Genomic DNA, 9,513 nt, shown 5'->3' on the forward strand with positions numbered 1-9,513 from the left:
GAATTTTACACACAGTTTCAGGTCTAATAAATTATTAAAACATGTATTAACTTTAAAGGTTGCTCATTAAATAGCTACTTCAATTTAACACATACCCCTTACTAGTTTAGAACCTGTGTGCTCGTTTCAACAAAATTGAAAAAGGCAAGAGTGCAATTGCTGCAGCAGCTGAGGAAGTAAGCAGCCCCCAAGGACTCACCTTAAATACCCAGAAGCGACTTTGAAAAACTTCATTAAGGGTACATCGACTGCGCACAGTAATAAGGATCGTAATAAACTAATTCTGTTGACAATGTTCCGCCTTTGTCTGTTCAAGTACAGATAATATCATGCACTTATGCTGCTTAATGGTCTTTTTTCCCATACGTATATACTTTTTGCGATCACTTGAGGAGGGGATGAAACGCTTTAAGGCGTAGAAAAAAAAAAACAGGACCTGCAACAGAATTGACAACAGCATGAGCATATTCAAATTGCTTTTGGGCAGCTAATAAAAAGCTTGTAATCAAGTGGGACGCCGGTGGAGGCGGGTTGGCACAAAACTTTTAGCTTCAGTCAACTCACAAACTTGGACATGTCAGGCAACAACAACAACAACAGCAATAGCAAAAAAAGGGGTAAAAATAAAATAAAAAGGGGAAATATGCCACTAGGATATGCATGAGCAGCAGCTTATGCACAGCATAGCTCATGAGTTTTGCATGGAGTTGTGCAGTTGATAGTTTGTTGCAGGACGAGATGGAAAAGTATTTGGAAAAGGAGCTGGCAGGCGGCTGCTCCTTGCACTTATCCGAGTGCACAAAGCAGCTAAGCAAAACACTCGTTGCAGCCAACTTAAGGCTAATTTAAGTGACTGAATCTGTATCTATCCGCCTGTGAGTGTACTAGGTGTGTGTGTGTGTGCTAGTGTCTGTGTGTGCAGAGTGCGTGTCCTTCGCTCGCTCTCGCCGCCGTGCCCCAGGACTCCAGGGCTTTCGAAGGAGTCGCTCCGACTTTTACCTGGTCCTAAGTGTCCCGGGTTAAGCGACTCGCCTGCCTTTTCCGTTCAGCTTGCCATCATCAATGAAAATGCTCGTAAATTATGCAAGCCTAGGAAAATAAGCTGCACTCAAGTGCGTTTCCTTCCTCGCCTCTGCTGCAGTTCACCCTTCGTGCTAGTACTCTTCTGTTCTCTGCCAGCACTTTGGGCCAGCGAAACAGGGCGTATGCGTGATTTTCAATTAAATTACATAACGGTCACGCAACGTTGCCGCCTGCGAATTTCTTTCACTTAATTTTTAATCCTCTTTGAGATTGATAACTCGAAAACTGCAACCACTGAACATATTGACCAGATTTGCAAAATTTACTGAATAACAACAGATTCTAAATACACTTCAAATAAATAAATTCTTAAATTCATTTGCTACACATTTTTAGTTATTAAAACTTCTTTAATAATACAAACGCATTTGGAATGGGAAAAATGTAATATTTGTTTCGCCCGCCAGTTAAACACAAAATGACTGTAAACTTTTTAATTAGGCTGACATGGTTTTGGACTTTAATAAGATTTTAATGATTATCGCGCAAAAGTGTGAAATTTCCAGCAGTAAACCAGGTATACCATAAAGGAGCCAATTTTAATGCAGACTAAGGCGACCTTAAGCGACGTCATTGCGGCGACATAAAGGAAATGCCGTACAATGCCCGAGTTCAAAGCGGAAAAAGGGAGCACAGCTAAAAGGAAAAGTTGCGCCAGGTGAAATCCTGGAGAACTCTCGCACACACATGCATCCCCTACACGCACACCAGCTAGAAAAAGTAGGCGTGACACGGTCGAAAAACTTCAGCCACGTTGAACTTTGGCCTTACGCTTACCTTGGCCGTAAACTTGTCCCGGCGACTCGGTGGCAATTAGTGCATCTTTTCTGGGACAGTGGGCCAGTGATGGGAAAGCAAATATTCAAAAATTTATTTAACTATTTTTAAAATGTTTATTATCATGTTTATCAAAGAAATATCGTATGTTATTCAAATATTATTAAAATAAATCACTTTTCCTCTTCATTTTTGTAATACTTAACTTAATGCAATAAATTGAATTATATTATTTTTAAGGGGTATACTCAGCATACCCTAAATATAAAAAGGAAATAGTAACCAATATTTGTCAAGAGTTTCCGCTTATCCATCTCAAATATGCATATTTTTGCTTACCTTGATAAGAAAATAGTCTCCCTCGCTGCTAGTGTGTGTGAGTATATGTGTGTGGGCGTGGCATTTAATTCATTTTCAGTAGCAACATAAGTAGGAAGCAGCGAACACTGTCGCTTTTGCACACAATTTCTCATTCAGTTCAGAAGTTTCGCTCGCTCACAAGTTTGTAATTCTTGGCCTGTTAACAAAGTTCATAAATACTTGAGAAACTTGGCTGGGTTTGCCCGGCCCAAGGCCAGAGAGCCAAAGGATAAGCGCTGCTGCGAACTGATTTCGCATCCTCGTAATTGGTATTGTACTTGATTCATGTTCACAGGTGAGAACAGGTGGAACTGCAGTTCATTATCACTTGATTGGCGGGTTGAGTGAGCCCCGGAATTTTCAAGGCAATCGTGCAATTGCGCAGTTCCCTTTTATGGCCAACTAACTACCTGTTTTAATAGCTGGCAACTATTTGGTAAGTGCCTTGGCCATAAAATTGAATCGAGCATATTGAATACTTAGTTATATATTGCTTGGCATCCGGAGAACAATTTAAACTTAACCACCACCCCACCAACCCATTGAACGATTTTTCCCCCATTGGCAGTCAGAAGCACAGCAATTGCAATTGAAAAGCGCGAAGGAAGTCGAGGGAAAACCAATCCACTGTTCGCCAATATCAATGAGATCTCCGGAACCCGGACTCAATTCGCTTTGTTGCTCACTCGCCGCTTAGTGCCGTCTCTTTCGGGCCCGGTTCACCCCTCTCTTTCGCTCCTTCTCTCCAGCTAGCATTTGAAATTTTAATTATAAAATATTGCTGGCAAAAGTTCTCAGGTCGGCAACGCTAGACCGTGCTGATGTGTTGGATGTGTGCTATCAAAGGCGGTGGCGGAAGGTACAGTAGACACTGGATACAGTGGAAGCAAATCAAAAATGAAAATAAATAATACAATATACAATGCAATTTATTTAAATATTTATAATTGGTAATATTAAGCTGAGTTCCAGTAATAAAATGTAACAATATTGGAATCATTTATGCAAAACCCAATTTGGCATATATTGTAAAATCTTGATTAACATATAGATGGAATATTTAGTTTCTTAAAATATATAAAACTTTTATAAAAGGTCTATCTGAAATTCCAACAAGTGGATTAGAGATGCTGCTGAGGCGTCTTACCCTTGAAGGACCCCTCTGTAAGTCGCTATCCAGGATCTGCAACGCATCCTGTGTCCCAGTCCCAGTCCGTGTCCTCGTCTTCGTCACTAGTGACTTCCCTACCCACTTGTAATCACGTTACACACACTGTGTCCATGCCTCCATGTGTCCTGTCAGAAGCTCGAGCTGCAGGCATTCCGTCGATGGTTCGTTATCTGGCATTTGGCATGGGGCTAGATCAATGTGGCCCAGGTGAGTGGCGCAGGTGATGCAGTGGGTCTTTGGCGCAGTATTGGCGAAGTATGGAGACGGTGGGTGGGGCATTCGCACTACTTCAAAAAGTAATTGTTTGCGATTGGGAGAGTGTGGTGCAGTGTGCTGTGTGTGTGTGTGTGTCTTAGTGGGGGATTGGGATGCAGTCAGGCAGTCACGGCGGCGAGGCTCTTGAGACATTTGAGTGGCCAAATGGGCCAGTGGAGCTGGGGATGTAGCTGGAATCGGGGCATAACGATGACAGCAAACGAGCTGCAGTTAAAGCTGCCTTGGGCTCTCCATTGCCAGTATATATGTATCTATATCTCCCTGTTACCATCTCCATCCATTCCTCCCTGGCATTGTCTCCGTCCGTCGCTGGCAGTGACTTTCGCTTTAGGAACGAGTTTATTTGCAGTCGAAATATGTCCCCAGACGGCAACAATAGCAATTAGTTCATTGTCAATAGTTTGCTCGTTGAAAATTTCAGGACTAGAAAAGGCAAGGACATCGTCAGCGGGGGTGGCGGCAAATTTAACTAAATTGTAATCGGAATATGCGCATGCAAATGGCATTAGCCTGAAATGCAAATTACTTTACGGCATGCCAGTTAGAGAAGGATATTCGGGCCGAAGGATGCCAAGGACAACTGCCATCATCATGATGACTATGATGATTATGACGATGGCGACGGGTATGTGAATGGAGATTTCTGGCCGAAATAGGATGCACTCAAATTGCCAGCGCTTAAGTGAAGTGAGCTAATTAATTTTGCATTGTGTCCTGACCCTTATGCAGCCATTACCATTGACCCCCCCGCCCATCCTTTCGATTTTGGATGATGCCTTCGGATTGCGAATCCTTTGTGCCCAGGATGTTTACTTTTCATTAATTGAGTTGTGCAAAAGTCTTCCATAATTTCCATGCGCCTGTCGCGCCTGCTGGCCATTAAACAATACGGCAATTGTGGACCAGTTTTCCCCATCCTCATTCTCCTCCACAAATTTTCCCTCATGGCGCCAGCCTGTTAATGACGTCGTTGAGTGTCTTGGCGGCAATTGTGCAAACTTTATATTATCATCGCTGACATGGCACAGAGAGCGAGCATTTACCCAAGGAAAATCCTTTTATTTCCGCCGTAATTTTATGTATTCCCACTGGGCGAACGGAGTGCGGGGCAATGGGATCGACTTACTTTCCCGGACATCGATACGTGATGGTTCCGTACGACTTTGCCCTTTGGGACTTCGATGGCTTAATGCACAATTATCCACTGAAAACTTGTTAATTTCGCATATTGTCTCTTTAGGCAGGGACAATCGACTGTTTTGGTTGGTCTGTTCGATAATCCAATAATTGCAAAGAGCCAGTTATTGTTTTTGGCATACATGGATTTGTGCAATTTCAATTTCAAGTTCGTGTTTTGCTTAATTACAACTTGTAATTGACTAATTAAGCTGCTTCGATGTGCTATGCAGTCTATGTATATTATCTTTTTGTGTTTATGTTAAGCACATGTTGCACTCGATTATTATTGCTTAAGAAGATAAGAAAATAATCAAGCTTAAGTGCAAGATTGCTTTAAATTATTTACTTAAATAATTGGCTTCATAAAACTAAGAGCAAATAATAACAAGATTTATTGGCGTTATGCATACCGAATATTTTATTTAATATTTACATATTGTAGTGTAAAGTAACGTAATATTCTTTGTATAAATTGAGATGCACGACTTGAGTTGCAAGTTCCGATGTCACTTGGGTCACAATCACCTGGAGGGTCAGAGTTCAGATTTAATTTCTTTTCCCCAGCATATGCCATTCAGCGAATTTCCGCTTCATTACGTTCGCAAACAAGTTTAGTGTGAGTATGCGGATGTATGTATGTGCTTGTAGGGATCGGAGCAAAGTTTGGGATGCTTTTCTTTCTGGGATTTTGTTTCTTGCCATTAGATTGGCAAACTAGCAAAAAAAAAAACAGAAGATTGCGGGTTGGCTGCAAATAGAAAAAAAAGGCAGCAAAAAACAAGTAAGTAGGGGAAAAGAAATGAGCGAAATGGTTTCTACGGCATTTGTGTAACCAAGCATAAAGATGCTCGCAAACAAAAGCACAAGCAAGTGGGCGGCACACATGCATATACTCGTAGGAGCCAGTGGGCGTGGCACGGGGGGTTGGGTAATTTTGCATTGTGGGTGGTGTGTTGACGAGGTCGCGCCCAAGACGACAAATTGAGCGAATGGATGACAATTTCGATTTGTGTTGTAAAAACTGCAGTAAACTGCAAAAAACATCAAGCAATAGAACGGAATGTCAGCGAAGGCAATGGAAAATGGTATGACCAAATGGGGTGGCATATGGGTTGGGAAATGGCAAAAAAAAAAACAACACAACTACACGCAGAATAAAAACGAGCTAGATTGGAATAGAAATAGGAATAGGTGCCGGGTGGCGGGAAAGTCCACTCTTCGCATGTGCATAAACATTCGCTTGTTATATGCTTAACTTTTTCGTCGGGCAGAAAAAACATTTTTATGGAGTTTTGTTTTCATTTTATTTGCCATGTTTGTTTATTTTTATTTGCCGCTCGTTGTCGTTGGTCGATGGTTGTTTTCCCCCCGATTTTCCCCCGATTTTCCAGCTGTGCTGCCGCTGCTGGTGTTTCACTATCTCTCCAGCTATTTTTCTTATATTTTGTAAATTTTTTATTTGCCCTCCTTTTTTCGCCTGCACATTATGCTGTCTTGCGTTGTCCTGGCCATATCCTTCGATATCCTTTTTGTTGTGCGGCGCAACGAGCAAATGAAAAATAAGCTTTGAAAACATTTTGTGCCATTTAAAGAACAACATTTTGTTATTGTCGTCCCCTTGTTTGTCTTATATTACAAGTTCTGGTCACCCGAAATGCTGGACATTCCTGTTTTTTGTTGCCCTGTGTCCAATTTGATTTTTATTTGGTTTTAGTTTTGGTGTTGTTGTGTGGTTGCTCCCTTATAGTTCGTGTTGTGTTCTGTCATAGATGAAATGAGTTTCTCGGCATTTTCCAGTTGATGTGCTTAATGGTGTTTGCTTTTACAACTTTCCATTTGCCAGTTGTTCTTTGGTCGCATCTTTATGCTAATCTCCATGTCCTACAAACATGCACAGATGCGGTCAAGATACTAATTGTGAGGTTCAGGAAAGTCTAGAAGTATTCTCAAAACCTTTAAAACACAATGTCATAAGTTAATAATAATTAGTTGATAATTACCATTAATTGATACTTGTTAAGAATTTTCTTTTATAAAAATACCTACTAAATATAAATATTTTATTTTCAAGATTTATAACCATTTTATTGACTACAACTTTACATATATGAACATACCAGAATGGGCATCAGGTGGAAACCTCTTTGTAATGATCAGGAGAGCTTTGAAATTATCCGAAAAGGGGGAAAAACCAAAGGAGCAGTCCTTTACACGGCTGCTGCTCAGTTGCTTTTAGAGTAATTAAAAATGCAGTCAACAAATCTCTCACCACTTTCACCGTCTTCCATTTCCCATTTTCCGTTTTCCATTCGCTGCTTACTTTCTTATGCATTTTCCTTTTGGCCCCACTGCGGTTTGTTGTTTTCGTTGTTAGGCGGAGAACCTTTTGGCCGCCATTTTTTCCATATAGCCAGCTTTTCCTCGAAGGCTTTAAGATGACGCCCTGAAAATGATTTAATTCACCGCAGTTCGCAATTAAACGAAAGTCGTGGGTAGCGCGAGTGCAACACTAATTGCATTTTTTTTCACGCCATTTTCTGTTGATAAAGGGATTTGGTTCTCCTTGGCGCCTGCAACTGATTTCGCGGGGGTGTGGCACAAACTTAATTAAGCCCCATTGCCAACTGCCTACGGGCGGGGATGGCGGAGGATACTCAATGGTGTGTGGCCCTGGCCCAGCATCTTTAATAAAACGTGGCCGAGAAGCCAACTTGGCCGCAGGTAATGGAAATCCCGATGACAATTTTTAGTTGCCACCATGAAAACATTTCAATTGCGGTTGCCAGGCGGCGACGGAAGTCGTTGCGCCTGATTGCCAGGAATGGCCAGGATCTGGTAGGACAACAGCTAAAAGCAAAGCGGATAAAGTCAATTCAAGTAAATGCTCCACCACTATGGTTTCACTTCACTTCGCTCTGCTTTGTCACTGTAAAAAACTAAATAGCAGGCAGATATTCTCTATCTATATCGATTAATAATGGGTATAAATAATTTCTGCAGAGTTATTATTATTAGATATTACGTATTGCAAATGAAATACTTTAAAATTCTTATATTAAACTCATTGATGCATTTTTCCAGCGAAGTTTATCCCATTTTACACGTAATTACAATACCCAATATCTTTGCAGACCTTTTTACATTTTTCCTTTAAAGAATCCTTGGTGGAATGGTAGCTGCTGCATTTAATCACCCTGGTTGTCTTGGGAAGCGGGAATATTTGGATGGATTTGGCACATCCTGCCGCAAGGACACACACGGTTTCATTAGCTGCACTCGCTGAGGAAATTTGCTGGCAGGGCAGATTGCATGCAATCTCAGCATCTCAGTATATCAGCATCTCGGCATCTCATCCTGCAGGGCCCAATTTCTCTCTTTTTCCCCGCAGGAAGTTGCTGCGTGAGTGTGTGTGTGTGTGCGAGGGAGGCTTAAATAAATAATGGTCTTATATATTGCACTTTGATGCAGGGCAGATCGACACTCGATGGATGTTATTTTCTCGTTTTCTTTAAGGGCGCTTAATTTTCATTTTGGCTGGGGCATGTTCTGCGGGCCATCCCCGGTTTCTATTTACCCCTCTGCTCGCCCAGTTAGCATAAATGCATTAAAAACAATAAATGCGCAAAGTGGAGCGGCGCTGAGGCGCTCGTAAAGTGGTGCACGCTAGGCAAGAAGGCAGGATGCGCCAGTATGCCTCGCTGGTTACCCCTTTTCCATTTACCCGCCTCCGGTGCCGGCGGTTTTTCCAGTCTCCAGTCATCAGCCCCCTCGCTCCACCTTCCACCGTCACGGTCATTGCAAATTAATGGCCTTCAAAGTGGTTAAGCAGCAGGAGATTCAGTTGGCTGGACGCTGGCCGTTTGTTGGCCACCAGCTCATCGAGTCCACAAAGGAGCGCCGGCAAATTTTATGAGTTTCAACGGTGAAATAAGAATTTTTGCACAAAATAATATTACCCAAAAAAAAAAAAATAAGAGGAGAAAATGCAGCTCCTTTGGCTGCCTTTTTCCGTGTTGCCATTAAGTGCAAAAGGATTTTCATTCTTATGCGCATCCTGTGCATAATACAGCAGCATCTGCACACGCAAAACTCATTGTGTCTGTGAGTGTATCTTCCTGGATCTCTATCTGTGTGTGTGTGTGTGTGTGTGTGTTTGTATATGTGGGTTGGCAAGGATATGCCAATTTATTGCACACACGAGTGCATTAGAGTGGCAGAGTCCTTGCCATTCCCTCGCTCTCCCTATCGCTCCCTCTCTCTCGCTCACCGTCTGTCCGTCTCTTTCGTTGGGCCAAAGTTTTTGTGTTCATTTGGCGATTGTGGCTGCTGCATGTCTGGCAGAAATTACTTAATCCTTGCGGTTTTCTGGAGCAGCAAGTGCATTCTGTGACCATTTCCCTCAATCCTGTCCATCCCCCTGCCCCACGGCCCTTTTCATTTGCCCATTAAAGCAATTGTAATTGGCATTTGTTGTTATTTAAGCAAGCTGGCAAAATCATTTATCTGCTCCCCTTTAAAGACCGACTGTCCACGTTGGCTGAGGGTTTCAACTGCACCCAGGACTCTGAGCCTCCCTTCGCACAGATCCCTGAAACCTATAGCATTTCCCCGGATTTTCTTTCCCCTTTCCCGATCCCAATTGCCACTGCCGACTGCCCCGTCTTAGC

This window comes from Drosophila mauritiana, chromosome 3R (genome assembly GCF_004382145.1).
Source record: "Drosophila mauritiana strain mau12 chromosome 3R, ASM438214v1, whole genome shotgun sequence".
Taxonomy (NCBI): Eukaryota; Metazoa; Arthropoda; class Insecta; order Diptera; family Drosophilidae; genus Drosophila; species Drosophila mauritiana.